The sequence below is a fragment of the Hyla sarda genome, unplaced genomic scaffold, assembly GCF_029499605.1.
Source record: "Hyla sarda isolate aHylSar1 unplaced genomic scaffold, aHylSar1.hap1 scaffold_157, whole genome shotgun sequence".
In the NCBI taxonomy this organism is placed as follows: Eukaryota; Metazoa; Chordata; class Amphibia; order Anura; family Hylidae; genus Hyla; species Hyla sarda.
Genome location: NW_026608206.1, coordinates 123214 through 140823, shown reverse-complemented (window position 1 = coordinate 140823; position 17610 = coordinate 123214). Strand labels below are relative to the sequence as shown.

General features: G+C 46.3%; 8 non-coding genes across 8 annotated transcripts; all 8 read left to right on the top strand.

Annotated features, from left to right (window-relative positions):
• Nucleotides 1-829: 829 nt before the first annotated feature.
• On the top strand, nucleotides 830-1020 carry LOC130310486 (U2 spliceosomal RNA). The gene has a single exon (XR_008858998.1). It is a non-coding gene; the product is annotated as a U2 spliceosomal RNA (small nuclear RNA).
• A 2078-nt stretch (nucleotides 1021-3098) lies between these two features.
• On the top strand, nucleotides 3099-3289 carry LOC130310485 (U2 spliceosomal RNA). The gene has a single exon (XR_008858997.1). It is a non-coding gene; the product is annotated as a U2 spliceosomal RNA (small nuclear RNA).
• A 2078-nt stretch (nucleotides 3290-5367) lies between these two features.
• LOC130310432 (U2 spliceosomal RNA) lies at nucleotides 5368-5558 on the top strand. The gene has a single exon (XR_008858957.1). It is a non-coding gene; the product is annotated as a U2 spliceosomal RNA (small nuclear RNA).
• Nucleotides 5559-7644: 2086 nt separating this feature from the next.
• On the top strand, nucleotides 7645-7835 carry LOC130310483 (U2 spliceosomal RNA). Its single transcript, XR_008858995.1, has one exon. It is a non-coding gene; the product is annotated as a U2 spliceosomal RNA (small nuclear RNA).
• A 2085-nt stretch (nucleotides 7836-9920) lies between these two features.
• Nucleotides 9921-10111, top strand: LOC130310482 (U2 spliceosomal RNA). Its single transcript, XR_008858993.1, has one exon. It is a non-coding gene; the product is annotated as a U2 spliceosomal RNA (small nuclear RNA).
• Nucleotides 10112-12202: 2091 nt separating this feature from the next.
• Nucleotides 12203-12393, top strand: LOC130310481 (U2 spliceosomal RNA). The gene has a single exon (XR_008858992.1). It is a non-coding gene; the product is annotated as a U2 spliceosomal RNA (small nuclear RNA).
• Nucleotides 12394-14475: 2082 nt separating this feature from the next.
• On the top strand, nucleotides 14476-14666 carry LOC130310480 (U2 spliceosomal RNA). Its single transcript, XR_008858991.1, has one exon. It is a non-coding gene; the product is annotated as a U2 spliceosomal RNA (small nuclear RNA).
• Nucleotides 14667-16750: 2084 nt separating this feature from the next.
• Nucleotides 16751-16941, top strand: LOC130310479 (U2 spliceosomal RNA). The gene has a single exon (XR_008858990.1). It is a non-coding gene; the product is annotated as a U2 spliceosomal RNA (small nuclear RNA).
• The last annotated feature ends 669 nt before the right edge of the window (nucleotides 16942-17610 follow it).

The window sequence follows — 17610 nt, the reverse complement described above, 5'->3', positions numbered from 1 at the left end:
ATTGCAGCCGCTGCTGTGTCCAGGCCCAGGAGCCTTAGCACTGTGCTGTGATGTCACTCAATACCACTGACATCACTAGGTGTAAACAACATCTCTCCTTTGCTGTGTATGTGACTATGGAGCTGTTTGGTGATGTCGTCTATTATGGCCTTCATAGAAGCAACAGGAGATTGTTGCATCCATCTAGAACCCTCAGAACTACAGTGCTATGATGTCACTCACTTCCACAGGCCTTGCAGAGTGTAAACAACAACAACCCAGCTTTGTTGTGTATGTAACCATAGGGATTTGTGATGTCACCTAGAACCTTCACAGCAGCGACAGCTTTATGAGGAGCATCAGCACTGCTCTGCCTGAGCAGAACCATCACCGCCATAGGTTGTCAAATAACCCGGGTTTAACCCACACAGGTAAGTCCAATGGGGTGCAGGCATGTCCTCTATGCTTACAGCTTCCCGTGGGTGTTGGTTTGATACCGTTTGGGGACAGCCAAGGAGGCATCTGCAGGCAACAAAGGTAGGTGTGTGCTTGTGTGTGTGTTTCCTATGCAGATCCTAAGCCCAGTGTCACATGCAAGTAGGAGGAGTAAGAAGGGTTCCTGGCAAATCCGGGTTATGGATTGCATTTAAAAAGGCCCCGTGGGAGTGCAATGGGCCCCTGTCTTGCTGCTTAGCAATAATGGTATGGGTTTAGGTTCTGCTGTGTGTACTGGTGGTTGACTGCCCCCCAGCCCAGAGTGTGCATGGAAAATTGTCTGGCAGCCTCCCTGACAGCAAGCAGTGATAGTGCCCATGAAGGGGACCTTGTTGGGCCCGCCCCTTTCACGGTTATCGCTTCTCGGCCTTTTGGCTAAGATCAAGTGTAGTATCTGTTCTTATCAGTTTAATATCTGATACGTCCCCTATCTGGGGACCATATATTAAATGGATTTTTGAGAACGGGGGCCGATTTCGAAGCTTGCTTCCGTCGCCCTATGCATTGACCCGATATGGCAGTATCTTCGGGTACAGTGCACCACCCCCTTACAGGGTTAAAAAGAAAGATTCCTACTTTCATTGCTACCTGCTTGCTGGCTAGCCAGCTAGCCAGCCCTGTGGGCCTTGCTGCTGCTGCAGCCAAAAAACAAAAGGTGGTGCTGCTGCTGCTGCTTCTGCTGCTTCTGCTTGTGTCTGGCCGCTGTTGGAGCGTCCAGGCACAGGACTTCTGCTGCTGCTGACTAAATGGCCTCCTTAATTGGATCATTTGAGTAGCCAGCACACCTGTGCAGGTAGGGCATGACATGATAGGCAGCTGCCTTGATAGCGGGTGGGTGCTGAATGTTCCTAATTGACAAAATAAGATTAATGCTTATGAAGAAATATAAAATCTCATCCCTTCCCCAATATCGCGCCACACCCCTACCCCTTAATTCCCTGGTTGAACTTGATGGACATATGTCTTTTTTCGACCGTACTAACTATGTAACTATGTAACATAACATGGGGGGGGGGTCTCCTGGCTGTTCACACAGGTGTGTCATTGCTGTACATTGACCATGCATTGCTTCTGTGGTATTGCAAAGGCAAAGACAAATGCTTCCAGCCATCCATTGCACTAATGGATTGGTCATCAGCTGGCTGTCTATGTCCCGCATCAATATAGACCAAAGTACAGAGGGTTAGGCTATGCTATTGTGCACCTACCTGATGCATCAGAAGGTGCGAGGCCCTTGCTAAATTCTGTGCACAGACTTTGAGATCTATACTTTAGACTGTATCTAAACCTGCTCCAACATGGACTGACATTCTGGCCTACTTTCAGCCGATGCGACTTGTCTGTCGCTGAACAGTCGCTTTTTATGTATTCAGCACCTATGTATAATGTTGTAAAAATGCTCTAGAAGCTAAAGTCGCAGAAATGTCACACATATTTGGCCTGCAACTTTCTGTGCGACAAATTCAGACAGGAAAAATCAGTATAAATCCTTAGAAAATTATCCCCCAGTGTCTCCATCTGCTGGCGGTATTGAATAAGCATTGCTGCACTGATGGGGTATGCATTAGACGAAAAAAAAGAAGAAAAAGAAGAATAATACGCCCAGAAAAGAGGCGAAAAGGAGAAAAACGTAAAAAAACGTGAAAAAAAAGTAAGAGGAAGAGAAGGGAAAAAAAGGTGGAAATGGGTTTAAAAGTGATTTCGGCGGAGAAATATATATATATATATATATATATATATATATATATATACGCGCACACACACACATATATATAAACGTATTCTCCGTTGAGATATTGCAGCCGCTGCTGTGTCCAGGCCCAGGAGCCTTAGCACTGTGCTGTGATGTCACTCAATACCACTGACATCACTAGGTGTAAACAACATCTCTCCTTTGCTGTGTATGTGACTATGGAGCTGTTTGGTGATGTCGTCTATTATGGCCTTCATAGAAGCAACAGGAGATTGTTGCATCCATCTAGAACCCTCAGAACTACAGTGCTATGATGTCACTCACTTCCACAGGCCTTGCAGAGTGTAAACAACAACAACCCAGCTTTGTTGTGTATGTAACCATAGGGATTTGTGATGTCACCTAGAACCTTCACAGCAGCGACAGCTTTATGAGGAGCATCAGCACTGCTCTGCCTGAGCAGAACCATCACCGCCATAGGTTGTCAAATAACCCGGGTTTAACCCACACAGGTAAGTCCAATGGGGTGCAGGCATGTCCTCTATGCTTACAGCTTCCCGTGGGTGTTGGTTTGATACCGTTTGGGGACAGCCAAGGAGGCATCTGCAGGCAACAAAGGTAGGTGTGTGCTTGTGTGTGTGTTTCCTATGCAGATCCTAAGCCCAGTGTCACATGCAAGTAGGAGGAGTAAGAAGGGTTCCTGGCAAATCCGGGTTATGGATTGCATTTAAAAAGGCCCCGTGGGAGTGCAATGGGCCCCTGTCTTGCTGCTTAGCAATAATGGTATGGGTTTAGGTTCTGCTGTGTGTACTGGTGGTTGACTGCCCCCCAGCCCAGAGTGTGCATGGAAAATTGTCTGGCAGCCTCCCTGACAGCAAGCAGTGATAGTGCCCATGAAGGGGACCTTGTTGGGCCCGCCCCTTTCACGGTTATCGCTTCTCGGCCTTTTGGCTAAGATCAAGTGTAGTATCTGTTCTTATCAGTTTAATATCTGATACGTCCCCTATCTGGGGACCATATATTAAATGGATTTTTGAGAACGGGGGCCGATTTCGAAGCTTGCTTCCGTCGCCCTATGCATTGACCCGATATGGCAGTATCTTCGGGTACAGTGCACCACCCCCTTACAGGGTTAAAAAGAAAGATTCCTACTTTCATTGCTACCTGCTTGCTGGCTAGCCAGCTAGCCAGCCCTGTGGGCCTTGCTGCTGCTGCAGCCAAAAAACAAAAGGTGGTGCTGCTGCTGCTGCTTCTGCTGCTTCTGCTTGTGTCTGGCCGCTGTTGGAGCGTCCAGGCACAGGACTTCTGCTGCTGCTGACTAAATGGCCTCCTTAATTGGATCATTTGAGTAGCCAGCACACCTGTGCAGGTAGGGCATGACATGATAGGCAGCTGCCTTGATAGCGGGTGGGTGCTGAATGTTCCTAATTGACAAAATAAGATTAATGCTTATGAAGAAATATAAAATCTCATCCCTTCCCCAATATCGCGCCACACCCCTACCCCTTAATTCCCTGGTTGAACTTGATGGACATATGTCTTTTTTCGACCGTACTAACTATGTAACTATGTAACATAACATGGGGGGGGGGTCTCCTGGCTGTTCACACAGGTGTGTCATTGCTGTACATTGACCATGCATTGCTTCTGTGGTATTGCAAAGGCAAAGACAAATGCTTCCAGCCATCCATTGCACTAATGGATTGGTCATCAGCTGGCTGTCTATGTCCCGCATCAATATAGACCAAAGTACAGAGGGTTAGGCTATGCTATTGTGCACCTACCTGATGCATCAGAAGGTGCGAGGCCCTTGCTAAATTCTGTGCACAGACTTTGAGATCTATACTTTAGACTGTATCTAAACCTGCTCCAACATGGACTGACATTCTGGCCTACTTTCAGCCGATGCGACTTGTCTGTCGCTGAACAGTCGCTTTTTATGTATTCAGCACCTATGTATAATGTTGTAAAAATGCTCTAGAAGCTAAAGTCGCAGAAATGTCACACATATTTGGCCTGCAACTTTCTGTGCGACAAATTCAGACAGGAAAAATCAGTATAAATCCTTAGAAAATTATCCCCCAGTGTCTCCATCTGCTGGCGGTATTGAATAAGCATTGCTGCACTGATGGGGTATGCATTAGACGAAAAAAAAGAAGAAAAAGAAGAATAATACGCCCAGAAAAGAGGCGAAAAGGAGAAAAACGTAAAAAAACGTGAAAAAAAAGTAAGAGGAAGAGAAGGGAAAAAAAGGTGGAAATGGGTTTAAAAGTGATTTCGGCGGAGAAATATATATATATATATATATATATATATATATATATATACGCGCACACACACACATATATATAAACGTATTCTCCGTTGAGATATTGCAGCCGCTGCTGTGTCCAGGCCCAGGAGCCTTAGCACTGTGCTGTGATGTCACTCAATACCACTGACATCACTAGGTGTAAACAACATCTCTCCTTTGCTGTGTATGTGACTATGGAGCTGTTTGGTGATGTCGTCTATTATGGCCTTCATAGAAGCAACAGGAGATTGTTGCATCCATCTAGAACCCTCAGAACTACAGTGCTATGATGTCACTCACTTCCACAGGCCTTGCAGAGTGTAAACAACAACAACCCAGCTTTGTTGTGTATGTAACCATAGGGATTTGTGATGTCACCTAGAACCTTCACAGCAGCGACAGCTTTATGAGGAGCATCAGCACTGCTCTGCCTGAGCAGAACCATCACCGCCATAGGTTGTCAAATAACCCGGGTTTAACCCACACAGGTAAGTCCAATGGGGTGCAGGCATGTCCTCTATGCTTACAGCTTCCCGTGGGTGTTGGTTTGATACCGTTTGGGGACAGCCAAGGAGGCATCTGCAGGCAACAAAGGTAGGTGTGTGCTTGTGTGTGTGTTTCCTATGCAGATCCTAAGCCCAGTGTCACATGCAAGTAGGAGGAGTAAGAAGGGTTCCTGGCAAATCCGGGTTATGGATTGCATTTAAAAAGGCCCCGTGGGAGTGCAATGGGCCCCTGTCTTGCTGCTTAGCAATAATGGTATGGGTTTAGGTTCTGCTGTGTGTACTGGTGGTTGACTGCCCCCCAGCCCAGAGTGTGCATGGAAAATTGTCTGGCAGCCTCCCTGACAGCAAGCAGTGATAGTGCCCATGAAGGGGACCTTGTTGGGCCCGCCCCTTTCACGGTTATCGCTTCTCGGCCTTTTGGCTAAGATCAAGTGTAGTGTCTGTTCTTATCAGTTTAATATCTGATACGTCCCCTATCTGGGGACCATATATTAAATGGATTTTTGAGAACGGGGGCCGATTTCGAAGCTTGCTTCCGTCGCCCTATGCATTGACCCGATATGGCAGTATCTTCGGGTACAGTGCACCACCCCCTTACAGGGTTAAAAAGAAAGATTCCTACTTTCATTGCTACCTGCTTGCTGGCTAGCCAGCTAGCCAGCCCTGTGGGCCTTGCTGCTGCTGCAGCCAAAAAACAAAAGGTGGTGCTGCTGCTGCTGCTTCTGCTGCTTCTGCTTGTGTCTGGCCGCTGTTGGAGCGTCCAGGCACAGGACTTCTGCTGCTGCTGACTAAATGGCCTCCTTAATTGGATCATTTGAGTAGCCAGCACACCTGTGCAGGTAGGGCATGACATGATAGGCAGCTGCCTTGATAGCGGGTGGGTGCTGAATGTTCCTAATTGACAAAATAAGATTAATGCTTATGAAGAAATATAAAATCTCATCCCTTCCCCAATATCGCGCCACACCCCTACCCCTTAATTCCCTGGTTGAACTTGATGGACATATGTCTTTTTTCGACCGTACTAACTATGTAACTATGTAACATAACATGGGGGGGGGGTCTCCTGGCTGTTCACACAGGTGTGTCATTGCTGTACATTGACCATGCATTGCTTCTGTGGTATTGCAAAGGCAAAGACAAATGCTTCCAGCCATCCATTGCACTAATGGATTGGTCATCAGCTGGCTGTCTATGTCCCGCATCAATATAGACCAAAGTACAGAGGGTTAGGCTATGCTATTGTGCACCTACCTGATGCATCAGAAGGTGCGAGGCCCTTGCTAAATTCTGTGCACAGACTTTGAGATCTATACTTTAGACTGTATCTAAACCTGCTCCAACATGGACTGACATTCTGGCCTACTTTCAGCCGATGCGACTTGTCTGTCGCTGAACAGTCGCTTTTTATGTATTCAGCACCTATGTATAATGTTGTAAAAATGCTCTAGAAGCTAAAGTCGCAGAAATGTCACACATATTTGGCCTGCAACTTTCTGTGCGACAAATTCAGACAGGAAAAATCAGTATAAATCCTTAGAAAATTATCCCCCAGTGTCTCCATCTGCTGGCGGTATTGAATAAGCATTGCTGCACTGATGGGGTATGCATTAGACGAAAAAAAAGAAGAAAAAGAAGAATAATACGCCCAGAAAAGAGGCGAAAAGGAGAAAAACGTAAAAAAACGTGAAAAAAAAGTAAGAGGAAGAGAAGGGAAAAAAAGGTGGAAATGGGTTTAAAAGTGATTTCGGCGGAGAAATATATATATATATATATATATATATATATATATATATATATATATACGCGCACACACACACATATATATAAACGTATTCTCCGTTGAGATATTGCAGCCGCTGCTGTGTCCAGGCCCAGAAGCCTTAGCACTGTGCTGTGATGTCACTCAATACCACTGACATCACTAGGTGTAAACAACATCTCTCCTTTGCTGTGTATGTGACTATGGAGCTGTTTGGTGATGTCGTCTATTATGGCCTTCATAGAAGCAACAGGAGATTGTTGCATCCATCTAGAACCCTCAGAACTACAGTGCTATGATGTCACTCACTTCCACAGGCCTTGCAGAGTGTAAACAACAACAACCCAGCTTTGTTGTGTATGTAACCATAGGGATTTGTGATGTCACCTAGAACCTTCACAGCAGCGACAGCTTTATGAGGAGCATCAGCACTGCTCTGCCTGAGCAGAACCATCACCGCCATAGGTTGTCAAATAACCCGGGTTTAACCCACACAGGTAAGTCCAATGGGGTGCAGGCATGTCCTCTATGCTTACAGCTTCCCGTGGGTGTTGGTTTGATACCGTTTGGGGACAGCCAAGGAGGCATCTGCAGGCAACAAAGGTAGGTGTGTGCTTGTGTGTGTGTTTCCTATGCAGATCCTAAGCCCAGTGTCACATGCAAGTAGGAGGAGTAAGAAGGGTTCCTGGCAAATCCGGGTTATGGATTGCATTTAAAAAGGCCCCGTGGGAGTGCAATGGGCCCCTGTCTTGCTGCTTAGCAATAATGGTATGGGTTTAGGTTCTGCTGTGTGTACTGGTGGTTGACTGCCCCCCAGCCCAGAGTGTGCATGGAAAATTGTCTGGCAGCCTCCCTGACAGCAAGCAGTGATAGTGCCCATGAAGGGGACCTTGTTGGGCCCGCCCCTTTCACGGTTATCGCTTCTCGGCCTTTTGGCTAAGATCAAGTGTAGTATCTGTTCTTATCAGTTTAATATCTGATACGTCCCCTATCTGGGGACCATATATTAAATGGATTTTTGAGAACGGGGGCCGATTTCGAAGCTTGCTTCCGTCGCCCTATGCATTGACCCGATATGGCAGTATCTTCGGGTACAGTGCACCACCCCCTTACAGGGTTAAAAAGAAAGATTCCTACTTTCATTGCTACCTGCTTGCTGGCTAGCCAGCTAGCCAGCCCTGTGGGCCTTGCTGCTGCTGCAGCCAAAAAACAAAAGGTGGTGCTGCTGCTGCTGCTTCTGCTGCTTCTGCTTGTGTCTGGCCGCTGTTGGAGCGTCCAGGCACAGGACTTCTGCTGCTGCTGACTAAATGGCCTCCTTAATTGGATCATTTGAGTAGCCAGCACACCTGTGCAGGTAGGGCATGACATGATAGGCAGCTGCCTTGATAGCGGGTGGGTGCTGAATGTTCCTAATTGACAAAATAAGATTAATGCTTATGAAGAAATATAAAATCTCATCCCTTCCCCAATATCGCGCCACACCCCTACCCCTTAATTCCCTGGTTGAACTTGATGGACATATGTCTTTTTTCGACCGTACTAACTATGTAACTATGTAACATAACATGGGGGGGGGGGTCTCCTGGCTGTTCACACAGGTGTGTCATTGCTGTACATTGACCATGCATTGCTTCTGTGGTATTGCAAAGGCAAAGACAAATGCTTCCAGCCATCCATTGCACTAATGGATTGGTCATCAGCTGGCTGTCTATGTCCCGCATCAATATAGACCAAAGTACAGAGGGTTAGGCTATGCTATTGTGCACCTACCTGATGCATCAGAAGGTGCGAGGCCCTTGCTAAATTCTGTGCACAGACTTTGAGATCTATACTTTAGACTGTATCTAAACCTGCTCCAACATGGACTGACATTCTGGCCTACTTTCAGCCGATGCGACTTGTCTGTCGCTGAACAGTCGCTTTTTATGTATTCAGCACCTATGTATAATGTTGTAAAAATGCTCTAGAAGCTAAAGTCGCAGAAATGTCACACATATTTGGCCTGCAACTTTCTGTGCGACAAATTCAGACAGGAAAAATCAGTATAAATCCTTAGAAAATTATCCCCCAGTGTCTCCATCTGCTGGCGGTATTGAATAAGCATTGCTGCACTGATGGGGTATGCATTAGACGAAAAAAAAGAAGAAAAAGAAGAATAATACGCCCAGAAAAGAGGCGAAAAGGAGAAAAACGTAAAAAAACGTGAAAAAAAAGTAAGAGGAAGAGAAGGGAAAAAAAGGTGGAAATGGGTTTAAAAGTGATTTCGGCGGAGAAATATATATATATATATATATATATATATATATATATATATATATACGCGCACACACACACATATATATAAACGTATTCTCCGTTGAGATATTGCAGCCGCTGCTGTGTCCAGGCCCAGGAGCCTTAGCACTGTGCTGTGATGTCACTCAATACCACTGACATCACTAGGTGTAAACAACATCTCTCCTTTGCTGTGTATGTGACTATGGAGCTGTTTGGTGATGTCGTCTATTATGGCCTTCATAGAAGCAACAGGAGATTGTTGCATCCATCTAGAACCCTCAGAACTACAGTGCTATGATGTCACTCACTTCCACAGGCCTTGCAGAGTGTAAACAACAACAACCCAGCTTTGTTGTGTATGTAACCATAGGGATTTGTGATGTCACCTAGAACCTTCACAGCAGCGACAGCTTTATGAGGAGCATCAGCACTGCTCTGCCTGAGCAGAACCATCACCGCCATAGGTTGTCAAATAACCCGGGTTTAACCCACACAGGTAAGTCCAATGGGGTGCAGGCATGTCCTCTATGCTTACAGCTTCCCGTGGGTGTTGGTTTGATACCGTTTGGGGACAGCCAAGGAGGCATCTGCAGGCAACAAAGGTAGGTGTGTGCTTGTGTGTGTGTTTCCTATGCAGATCCTAAGCCCAGTGTCACATGCAAGTAGGAGGAGTAAGAAGGGTTCCTGGCAAATCCGGGTTATGGATTGCATTTAAAAAGGCCCCGTGGGAGTGCAATGGGCCCCTGTCTTGCTGCTTAGCAATAATGGTATGGGTTTAGGTTCTGCTGTGTGTACTGGTGGTTGACTGCCCCCCAGCCCAGAGTGTGCATGGAAAATTGTCTGGCAGCCTCCCTGACAGCAAGCAGTGATAGTGCCCATGAAGGGGACCTTGTTGGGCCCGCCCCTTTCACGGTTATCGCTTCTCGGCCTTTTGGCTAAGATCAAGTGTAGTATCTGTTCTTATCAGTTTAATATCTGATACGTCCCCTATCTGGGGACCATATATTAAATGGATTTTTGAGAACGGGGGCCGATTTCGAAGCTTGCTTCCGTCGCCCTATGCATTGACCCGATATGGCAGTATCTTCGGGTACAGTGCACCACCCCCTTACAGGGTTAAAAAGAAAGATTCCTACTTTCATTGCTACCTGCTTGCTGGCTAGCCAGCTAGCCAGCCCTGTGGGCCTTGCTGCTGCTGCAGCCAAAAAACAAAAGGTGGTGCTGCTGCTGCTGCTTCTGCTGCTTCTGCTTGTGTCTGGCCGCTGTTGGAGCGTCCAGGCACAGGACTTCTGCTGCTGCTGACTAAATGGCCTCCTTAATTGGATCATTTGAGTAGCCAGCACACCTGTGCAGGTAGGGCATGACATGATAGGCAGCTGCCTTGATAGCGGGTGGGTGCTGAATGTTCCTAATTGACAAAATAAGATTAATGCTTATGAAGAAATATAAAATCTCATCCCTTCCCCAATATCGCGCCACACCCCTACCCCTTAATTCCCTGGTTGAACTTGATGGACATATGTCTTTTTTCGACCGTACTAACTATGTAACTATGTAACATAACATGGGGGGGGGGGTCTCCTGGCTGTTCACACAGGTGTGTCATTGCTGTACATTGACCATGCATTGCTTCTGTGGTATTGCAAAGGCAAAGACAAATGCTTCCAGCCATCCATTGCACTAATGGATTGGTCATCAGCTGGCTGTCTATGTCCCGCATCAATATAGACCAAAGTACAGAGGGTTAGGCTATGCTATTGTGCACCTACCTGATGCATCAGAAGGTGCGAGGCCCTTGCTAAATTCTGTGCACAGACTTTGAGATCTATACTTTAGACTGTATCTAAACCTGCTCCAACATGGACTGACATTCTGGCCTACTTTCAGCCGATGCGACTTGTCTGTCGCTGAACAGTCGCTTTTTATGTATTCAGCACCTATGTATAATGTTGTAAAAATGCTCTAGAAGCTAAAGTCGCAGAAATGTCACACATATTTGGCCTGCAACTTTCTGTGCGACAAATTCAGACAGGAAAAATCAGTATAAATCCTTAGAAAATTATCCCCCAGTGTCTCCATCTGCTGGCGGTATTGAATAAGCATTGCTGCACTGATGGGGTATGCATTAGACGAAAAAAAAGAAGAAAAAGAAGAATAATACGCCCAGAAAAGAGGCGAAAAGGAGAAAAACGTAAAAAAACGTGAAAAAAAAGTAAGAGGAAGAGAAGGGAAAAAAAGGTGGAAATGGGTTTAAAAGTGATTTCGGCGGAGAAATATATATATATATATATATATATATATATATATATATATATATATATATACGCGCACACACACACATATATATAAACGTATTCTCCGTTGAGATATTGCAGCCGCTGCTGTGTCCAGGCCCAGGAGCCTTAGCACTGTGCTGTGATGTCACTCAATACCACTGACATCACTAGGTGTAAACAACATCTCTCCTTTGCTGTGTATGTGACTATGGAGCTGTTTGGTGATGTCGTCTATTATGGCCTTCATAGAAGCAACAGGAGATTGTTGCATCCATCTAGAACCCTCAGAACTACAGTGCTATGATGTCACTCACTTCCACAGGCCTTGCAGAGTGTAAACAACAACAACCCAGCTTTGTTGTGTATGTAACCATAGGGATTTGTGATGTCACCTAGAACCTTCACAGCAGCGACAGCTTTATGAGGAGCATCAGCACTGCTCTGCCTGAGCAGAACCATCACCGCCATAGGTTGTCAAATAACCCGGGTTTAACCCACACAGGTAAGTCCAATGGGGTGCAGGCATGTCCTCTATGCTTACAGCTTCCCGTGGGTGTTGGTTTGATACCGTTTGGGGACAGCCAAGGAGGCATCTGCAGGCAACAAAGGTAGGTGTGTGCTTGTGTGTGTGTTTCCTATGCAGATCCTAAGCCCAGTGTCACATGCAAGTAGGAGGAGTAAGAAGGGTTCCTGGCAAATCCGGGTTATGGATTGCATTTAAAAAGGCCCCGTGGGAGTGCAATGGGCCCCTGTCTTGCTGCTTAGCAATAATGGTATGGGTTTAGGTTCTGCTGTGTGTACTGGTGGTTGACTGCCCCCCAGCCCAGAGTGTGCATGGAAAATTGTCTGGCAGCCTCCCTGACAGCAAGCAGTGATAGTGCCCATGAAGGGGACCTTGTTGGGCCCGCCCCTTTCACGGTTATCGCTTCTCGGCCTTTTGGCTAAGATCAAGTGTAGTATCTGTTCTTATCAGTTTAATATCTGATACGTCCCCTATCTGGGGACCATATATTAAATGGATTTTTGAGAACGGGGGCCGATTTCGAAGCTTGCTTCCGTCGCCCTATGCATTGACCCGATATGGCAGTATCTTCGGGTACAGTGCACCACCCCCTTACAGGGTTAAAAAGAAAGATTCCTACTTTCATTGCTACCTGCTTGCTGGCTAGCCAGCTAGCCAGCCCTGTGGGCCTTGCTGCTGCTGCAGCCAAAAAACAAAAGGTGGTGCTGCTGCTGCTGCTTCTGCTGCTTCTGCTTGTGTCTGGCCGCTGTTGGAGCGTCCAGGCACAGGACTTCTGCTGCTGCTGACTAAATGGCCTCCTTAATTGGATCATTTGAGTAGCCAGCACACCTGTGCAGGTAGGGCATGACATGATAGGCAGCTGCCTTGATAGCGGGTGGGTGCTGAATGTTCCTAATTGACAAAATAAGATTAATGCTTATGAAGAAATATAAAATCTCATCCCTTCCCCAATATCGCGCCACACCCCTACCCCTTAATTCCCTGGTTGAACTTGATGGACATATGTCTTTTTTCGACCGTACTAACTATGTAACTATGTAACATAACATGGGGGGGGGGTCTCCTGGCTGTTCACACAGGTGTGTCATTGCTGTACATTGACCATGCATTGCTTCTGTGGTATTGCAAAGGCAAAGACAAATGCTTCCAGCCATCCATTGCACTAATGGATTGGTCATCAGCTGGCTGTCTATGTCCCGCATCAATATAGACCAAAGTACAGAGGGTTAGGCTATGCTATTGTGCACCTACCTGATGCATCAGAAGGTGCGAGGCCCTTGCTAAATTCTGTGCACAGACTTTGAGATCTATACTTTAGACTGTATCTAAACCTGCTCCAACATGGACTGACATTCTGGCCTACTTTCAGCCGATGCGACTTGTCTGTCGCTGAACAGTCGCTTTTTATGTATTCAGCACCTATGTATAATGTTGTAAAAATGCTCTAGAAGCTAAAGTCGCAGAAATGTCACACATATTTGGCCTGCAACTTTCTGTGCGACAAATTCAGACAGGAAAAATCAGTATAAATCCTTAGAAAATTATCCCCCAGTGTCTCCATCTGCTGGCGGTATTGAATAAGCATTGCTGCACTGATGGGGTATGCATTAGACGAAAAAAAAGAAGAAAAAGAAGAATAATACGCCCAGAAAAGAGGCGAAAAGGAGAAAAACGTAAAAAAACGTGAAAAAAAAGTAAGAGGAAGAGAAGGGAAAAAAAGGTGGAAATGGGTTTAAAAGTGATTTCGGCGGAGAAATATATATATATATATATATATATATATATATATATATATATACGCGCACACACACACATATATATAAACGTATTCTCCGTTGAGATATTGCAGCCGCTGCTGTGTCCAGGCCCAGGAGCCTTAGCACTGTGCTGTGATGTCACTCAATACCACTGACATCACTAGGTGTAAACAACATCTCTCCTTTGCTGTGTATGTGACTATGGAGCTGTTTGGTGATGTCGTCTATTATGGCCTTCATAGAAGCAACAGGAGATTGTTGCATCCATCTAGAACCCTCAGAACTACAGTGCTATGATGTCACTCACTTCCACAGGCCTTGCAGAGTGTAAACAACAACAACCCAGCTTTGTTGTGTATGTAACCATAGGGATTTGTGATGTCACCTAGAACCTTCACAGCAGCGACAGCTTTATGAGGAGCATCAGCACTGCTCTGCCTGAGCAGAACCATCACCGCCATAGGTTGTCAAATAACCCGGGTTTAACCCACACAGGTAAGTCCAATGGGGTGCAGGCATGTCCTCTATGCTTACAGCTTCCCGTGGGTGTTGGTTTGATACCGTTTGGGGACAGCCAAGGAGGCATCTGCAGGCAACAAAGGTAGGTGTGTGCTTGTGTGTGTGTTTCCTATGCAGATCCTAAGCCCAGTGTCACATGCAAGTAGGAGGAGTAAGAAGGGTTCCTGGCAAATCCGGGTTATGGATTGCATTTAAAAAGGCCCCGTGGGAGTGCAATGGGCCCCTGTCTTGCTGCTTAGCAATAATGGTATGGGTTTAGGTTCTGCTGTGTGTACTGGTGGTTGACTGCCCCCCAGCCCAGAGTGTGCATGGAAAATTGTCTGGCAGCCTCCCTGACAGCAAGCAGTGATAGTGCCCATGAAGGGGACCTTGTTGGGCCCGCCCCTTTCACGGTTATCGCTTCTCGGCCTTTTGGCTAAGATCAAGTGTAGTATCTGTTCTTATCAGTTTAATATCTGATACGTCCCCTATCTGGGGACCATATATTAAATGGATTTTTGAGAACGGGGGCCGATTTCGAAGCTTGCTTCCGTCGCCCTATGCATTGACCCGATATGGCAGTATCTTCGGGTACAGTGCACCACCCCCTTACAGGGTTAAAAAGAAAGATTCCTACTTTCATTGCTACCTGCTTGCTGGCTAGCCAGCTAGCCAGCCCTGTGGGCCTTGCTGCTGCTGCAGCCAAAAAACAAAAGGTGGTGCTGCTGCTGCTGCTTCTGCTGCTTCTGCTTGTGTCTGGCCGCTGTTGGAGCGTCCAGGCACAGGACTTCTGCTGCTGCTGACTAAATGGCCTCCTTAATTGGATCATTTGAGTAGCCAGCACACCTGTGCAGGTACGGCATGACATGATAGGCAGCTGCCTTGATAGCGGGTGGGTGCTGAATGTTCCTAATTGACAAAATAAGATTAATGCTTATGAAGAAATATAAAATCTCATCCCTTCCCCAATATCGCGCCACACCCCTACCCCTTAATTCCCTGGTTGAACTTGATGGACATATGTCTTTTTTCGACCGTACTAACTATGTAACTATGTAACATAACATGGGGGGGGGGTCTCCTGGCTGTTCACACAGGTGTGTCATTGCTGTACATTGACCATGCATTGCTTCTGTGGTATTGCAAAGGCAAAGACAAATGCTTCCAGCCATCCATTGCACTAATGGATTGGTCATCAGCTGGCTGTCTATGTCCCGCATCAATATAGACCAAAGTACAGAGGGTTAGGCTATGCTATTGTGCACCTACCTGATGCATCAGAAGGTGCGAGGCCCTTGCTAAATTCTGTGCACAGACTTTGAGATCTATACTTTAGACTGTATCTAAACCTGCTCCAACATGGACTGACATTCTGGCCTACTTTCAGCCGATGCGACTTGTCTGTCGCTGAACAGTCGCTTTTTATGTATTCAGCACCTATGTATAATGTTGTAAAAATGCTCTAGAAGCTAAAGTCGCAGAAATGTCACACATATTTGGCCTGCAACTTTCTGTGCGACAAATTCAGACAGGAAAAATCAGTATAAATCCTTAGAAAATTATCCCCCAGTGTCTCCATCTGCTGGCGGTATTGAATAAGCATTGCTGCACTGATGGGGTATGCATTAGACGAAAAAAAAGAAGAAAAAGAAGAATAATACGCCCAGAAAAGAGGCGAAAAGGAGAAAAACGTAAAAAAACGTGAAAAAAAAGTAAGAGGAAGAGAAGGGAAAAAAAGGTGGAAATGGGTTTAAAAGTGATTTCGGCGGAGAAATATATATATATATATATATATATATATATATATATATATATATACGCGCACACACACACATATATATAAACGTATTCTCCGTTGAGATATTGCAGCCGCTGCTGTGTCCAGGCCCAGGAGCCTTAGCACTGTGCTGTGATGTCACTCAATACCACTGACATCACTAGGTGTAAACAACATCTCTCCTTTGCTGTGTATGTGACTATGGAGCTGTTTGGTGATGTCGTCTATTATGGCCTTCATAGAAGCAACAGGAGATTGTTGCATCCATCTAGAACCCTCAGAACTACAGTGCTATGATGTCACTCACTTCCACAGGCCTTGCAGAGTGTAAACAACAACAACCCAGCTTTGTTGTGTATGTAACCATAGGGATTTGTGATGTCACCTAGAACCTTCACAGCAGCGACAGCTTTATGAGGAGCATCAGCACTGCTCTGCCTGAGCAGAACCATCACCGCCATAGGTTGTCAAATAACCCGGGTTTAACCCACACAGGTAAGTCCAATGGGGTGCAGGCATGTCCTCTATGCTTACAGCTTCCCGTGGGTGTTGGTTTGATACCGTTTGGGGACAGCCAAGGAGGCATCTGCAGGCAACAAAGGTAGGTGTGTGCTTGTGTGTGTGTTTCCTATGCAGATCCTAAGCCCAGTGTCACATGCAAGTAGGAGGAGTAAGAAGGGTTCCTGGCAAATCCGGGTTATGGATTGCATTTAAAAAGGCCCCGTGGGAGTGCAATGGGCCCCTGTCTTGCTGCTTAGCAATAATGGTATGGGTTTAGGTTCTGCTGTGTGTACTGGTGGTTGACTGCCCCCCAGCCCAGAGTGTGCATGGAAAATTGTCTGGCAGCCTCCCTGACAGCAAGCAGTGATAGTGCCCATGAAGGGGACCTTGTTGGGCCCGCCCCTTTCACGGTTATCGCTTCTCGGCCTTTTGGCTAAGATCAAGTGTAGTATCTGTTCTTATCAGTTTAATATCTGATACGTCCCCTATCTGGGGACCATATATTAAATGGATTTTTGAGAACGGGGGCCGATTTCGAAGCTTGCTTCCGTCGCCCTATGCATTGACCCGATATGGCAGTATCTTCGGGTACAGTGCACCACCCCCTTACAGGGTTAAAAAGAAAGATTCCTACTTTCATTGCTACCTGCTTGCTGGCTAGCCAGCTAGCCAGCCCTGTGGGCCTTGCTGCTGCTGCAGCCAAAAAACAAAAGGTGGTGCTGCTGCTGCTGCTTCTGCTGCTTCTGCTTGTGTCTGGCCGCTGTTGGAGCGTCCAGGCACAGGACTTCTGCTGCTGCTGACTAAATGGCCTCCTTAATTGGATCATTTGAGTAGCCAGCACACCTGTGCAGGTAGGGCATGACATGATAGGCAGCTGCCTTGATAGCGGGTGGGTGCTGAATGTTCCTAATTGACAAAATAAGATTAATGCTTATGAAGAAATATAAAATCTCATCCCTTCCCCAATATCGCGCCACACCCCTACCCCTTAATTCCCTGGTTGAACTTGATGGACATATGTCTTTTTTCGACCGTACTAACTATGTAACTATGTAACATAACATGGGGGGGGGGGGTCTCCTGGCTGTTCACTCAGGTGTGTCATTGCTGTACATTGACCATGCATTGCTTCTGTGGTATTGCAAAGGCAAAGACAAATGCTTCCAGCCATCCATTGCACTAATGGATTGGTCATCAGCTGGCTGTCTATGTCCCGCATCAATATAGACCAAAGTACAGAGGGTTAGGCTATGCTATTGTGCACCTACCTGAT